At 51.6% G+C, this 4,733-nt stretch overlaps 1 non-coding gene across 1 annotated transcript; it reads right to left on the bottom strand.

The window, feature by feature from the left end:
- Nucleotides 1-2,198: 2,198 nt before the first annotated feature.
- Nucleotides 2,199-2,305, bottom strand: LOC114218829 (U6 spliceosomal RNA). The gene has a single exon (XR_003611251.1). It is a non-coding gene; the product is annotated as a U6 spliceosomal RNA (small nuclear RNA).
- Nucleotides 2,306-4,733: the final 2,428 nt, after the last annotated feature.

Consider the following 4,733-nt stretch of genomic DNA (forward strand, 5'->3'; position numbering starts at 1 on the left):
CCAGCCCTCTTTCCCAAAACCGTTGCATGGACCAAAAGGGAGAATGCATAAGAAAGTGCTTTGTGAACTGTAAAAGACTCATCAAATGTAACGGGTTATTATTATTGCAGTGGGAGATGCAGAAGGCCAATAAAATGGATTTGGTTGCAGTAAGTACAGGGGTTACTTTCTGTTTCTTAAAAAAAGAAAAACCAGCAGCAGCAAATACTGCCAGGTGCACAACGTAGTTTTTCCAACTTTGAGAAGCAAATAACAGAGAGGGGCCAACTGGCTCATCCCAGGAGGCCTGTCTTCACCAATTGAATCAGAAATCACAGCTCAGGGAATAGTTGCCGGCAAGGGCCCAGGACAGCAGGCCCTGTCCTGGGAGCGGGACCCAGGGGGTGTGGGGCCAACAAAGGTTGTCCACATGGCCCACGACCTGGTCCCTGGGCCCCTGCAGCTTGGAGCTTCCTTCAGTCCCCGCCCAACCAGATGTACTCCTTAGAGTCCCAGGGGGCCCATGAAGGGTGCTGCCAGCCCCCAGGTCACATTCAGGAGCATCACCTCAGGGTTAGGCAGAGAAGTGACCCTGGCTTCACCACAAAATAGGCCAGGCTGAGTTTCTATGGCTCCCCAGGTGGCCAGCCTCATTAGAGCTCAGGGCCGCACTGGGCCTGCCAGAACTGTGGGCCAAGTCCAGAGCAGGAGGCATGGGGTGGCTGCTTCCAGTTCTTTTCAGGCCCAGAGACACGTTCCCCCAATGCCTGGCTAGAGGTGAGCCCCCGATTTGTGTGCCAGCCTAGAGACAGTCCTCTCAAATAGTACCTTTAAGGCAGCCACGCTTTTCAGATCTCCTTGGCCAAGGCTAGAGAAGACATTAATGACCATCTAGTCCAGCCTGCCTGCCCCCATTTTCAGTTGAAGAACCTGAGGCCCAGAGAGGCAGGAACTTGCTGAAAGGTCAGATCAGGGGAGCTTCTCTGAGGCCGAACAACAGTGCTGAGAACAGAAATCGAGTCTCTGGCCTCTCCGCTGTCTTCCTCCCCACCTCCTCTCCTTCTTTTCCCATTACTCGTATTTTCCAGTCTCTTCTCCTTGGGACCACTGCCCTCTCACCTCTCTGAACTTCCTGGCCAGGCCTACCGGCCTGAGGTCTTCACCTGAGGCTAAGATTCTGCTTCCCCGCCTCTGCTCTGCACTGGCCAGTTCGAAGGGCTCACCGGCTGCTCAGAGATGCTCCCTGGGCAGTGGAGCTGGGGCATGAGGGCTGGGGGAGGGGGCAAGGTGAGGTCAGGAGCTGCAAAAGCAGGTCCAGTTCAGCTACTAATGGTTATGTGCGGGCAATGAGACCCTGTTTTGGAGCTTCTCATATCCCTCCTTTGGCTACCTTTGTTCTTCCCCTGAGCAAACACTCTTCAGTCCCGAAACCTCGCTGAGGACTTGAACTCAGAGCCTTGCTTGTGCAAGGCATCAGGGCACAGATACTACTTACCAACTTGGCCCTGCATTCAGGTGCTCCACCAGAATGGGCATTTGCCCCCCAGGGTGATCAGCATAGGATATGAGGGCAGCACGGAGGACTCTAGAAGCCCAGGAGATGGCCCCTCTACCCCCAGCCTGGGCAGTCAGAGAAGGCCTCGAGCTCCAGTGCAGCTCAAGGAGACATTTCCTAGGCAGGAAGGTGGGGAAAGGCATTCCGGAAAGCCCACACTGAGAAGGTAAGGGGCATGACAGAATCAGGGAATGGTGCTGGATTTCATGTGGCCTAAAACCTAGGCTGGGCAGGGGTGAGTGTGGGTAAGGCTGGGGGTTGGCAGGGGCCATATGTGAAGGGTGCTGAAGGCAGGTTCAATGTGTATTTTCCAACACCACCAAGCCATTAAGTCAGTTCTGATGCTGCTTACCTGGAGATAGTATCAGATGCCATGGGTTAGGGGTCTGTCCTACAAGACTGCCCCCACCTGTGCTTCTGACCAATTGGTTATAAATTGGAGGTTCCCGCAACCTCTTCCTCGGGTTCAATTAATTTGGTAGAGCAGCTCTGTTTACCAGTTTATTATAAAGGATAGTATAGAGAATGTAGACGAATAGCTAGATAAAGAGGTACAAAAGGCAGTATCAGGTCCATCCTTCCCTTTTCCCTTTAGTCCTGGGCGTCCTGGAGAGGTGCTGGGGCAGACCCAGAGAGCCCACATTCTTTGTGGAGTGCCGGGCCTGGTATTTCTTTTCCTTACTGAACCTCAGCGTGTCATCCTTGGGCAGGGGCCATGCTAATCTCTGTATTGTTCCAACCTTAGTATATGTGCTGCCAAAGTGACAGCACTGAACCTCAGGCTTCCCCTTCAGCAACAGGAAAGATGAAACCCAATCATCTCTCAGGGGCTTTCACCCCTAGATGAATCAGGATCAACTATGGAACTTTGTATATGACGAACATGTGGGCCCCATCCCAAGCTTATTAAATCATCCTTTCATTCCATAAATATTTTTGTGCATATGCCACGTGCTGGGCACAGTTCTAGGCAGTAGGCATACAGCAAGGGGCAAAGCCCCTGGCCCGCCTTCATGGCGTTTACACTCAGAATCTCAGGAGACAGGCCCAGACATCTGTATTTAGAAAAGCTCCACTAGCAGTTCCAAAGCCTAGTGTTATGGGCTGAATTGTGTCCCCCTCAAAATTCGTATGTTGAAGTCCTACCCCTCAGTACCTCAGAATGTGATTGTATTTGGAGATAGGGTCTTTAAAGAGTTAACTGAGTTAAATGAAATCACAGTGTAGGCCTAATCCAATATGACTGGTGGTCTTCTATGAGGAGATTAGGACACAGAGAGAGAGGAGAGACCGTGAAGCCACAGCGAGAAGGTGGCCATGTACATACAAACCAAAGAGATGCCTCAAAAGAAACCAACCCAGCCAACACTTTGATCTTGGACTTCTAGCCCCCAGAATTGTGAGAAAAGATATTTCTGTTGTTTGAGCTAGTCAGTCTGCCGTACTTAGTTTAGTAACGGTAGCCCTAGCAAATTAAGATACTCAGCCTCGGCCAGAAGCTACTGCTTAAAGAAGTGGACAAGGATGCGGAATGCAAATGAGAAGCACATCTGGGTAGTGTGAGCTAGGTAACCCAAAGCTTAGAGACATCTCTATAGGTTTGGCCCTGATGGAAGCCGGTTAGCTCCCTGTGTTTCACAAAGGCATGGCTCTGCTGGAAATGTGGATGCTACTGAGCAGCCTACTGCTGGAGCCCTGCCCCAAACCCCGACAGGCCTGGGACAGGCTCCAACTCATCCACAAAGAGCCACATCCACAGCCCCACAAGGAGGCTCCAATGGGGACAGGCCTTGGGAACAGCACCAAGGACCCATCCTGCCCAGAGAGACCCAGCATGGGCAAGGATCGGGCCTGAGGTCACACAGCATGATGGAGACAATCCAAGAGTCTCACCCCCCGCTGGTTCCCGCTGCTTCCTCCTTCAGCCCCGGCACCTTGCCCAAACCTGCTGCTACCCGCTCTGCTTTCCCACCCTTCCTCCCCACCTCTTTGCCTCTGACTAAGGCCCAGAGCATGATTTCAGAATGATGAAACCCAGCTCCTGAGGTCACGCCGGCCTCTTTCAGTGGCTGTAATTTTGCACGGCCCCGTCCCCCACCCCACGCCCAAGTAGGCTGGGGCAGCTCCCAGGCCTTTGGCACATGTCTGGGGGGAATGTGAGGATGAGACAACCAGAAGAGATCACTCAAGCCAGGTCAAGAGGAATTGTTCGTTACAGATCGTCTCCTGACCCAGCACCAGTCTGGGGGACACACAGACTGATAATGCAACCTTGTGCTCACATCATGCCTTCACCCGTCATTCCACTTAATCCTCCCTCATAGCATCCCATTTACACTCAGGCTTTCCAAGTCAACACCACCAAGCTCCTTGTACCTCTGTCCCCCGTGCCGTGCTGACTCACATCTCTGGGGGCTTGCTTCTCTGCTGTTTTCTCTGTCCAGATTGTTCTTTCTTCCTTTTTCCCTATCCTTGTCTGCTTTGCCTGGCTTCTCCTTCTCATCCTTTAAGACCCAGCTCTGGCATCACCTTTTCTAGGAAGCCTGCCCTGACCGTCCTCCCACCCCCACTCCCAGCAGGTGGGCCTATATATTTCTCAGTGTACACTCATAATAATCTCTCTTCATCACATTGTTCACAATGTTCATCACATTGTATTTTAATTACCTGCTTACACATCTGTCTCTTTACCCATCTCAAGAGCAGGGATGGGGTTTGAGCTAGGTCTAGTTCATCTTGGTGCTGTGGTCCACAGCATAGAGCTGAGCATAGAATAAGTCACTGAATGTGGGACAAACTTCCCCCACCACCACCACCAAGACAGATGAGGCAGGGATTGTGATCCCCCACTTTAAAGAGAAAACCGAGGCCCGAGAGGAGTTACCTGACCTGTTCAAGGGCCCAGGGTGAGTTAATATCAGAGCGGGGACTAGAATCCAGCTTTCCTGGTGCTTAGATTACTTCTCTTATGCTCCAAGGACAGCATTCATGGAACAACCAGCCAAAGGGACCCACTGAGCCACACTAGGTATATTGCTGCTATAACAAATCACCACAAACTTAGTGGCTGAGAACACCACATTTATTGTCTCACAGTTCCGGATGTCAGAAGTTCAAAATGGGTCTCACTGGGCTAAAATCAAGGCATCAGCAGGTCTGTATCCCTTTCTGGAGGCTCTAGAGAAAAATCCATTTTCTT

This window comes from Eumetopias jubatus, unplaced genomic scaffold, assembly GCF_037043125.1.
Source record: "Eumetopias jubatus isolate StellerSeaLion01/CBP00866 unplaced genomic scaffold, mEumJub1_p1.0 scaffold_13, whole genome shotgun sequence".
Taxonomy (NCBI): Eukaryota; Metazoa; Chordata; class Mammalia; order Carnivora; family Otariidae; genus Eumetopias; species Eumetopias jubatus.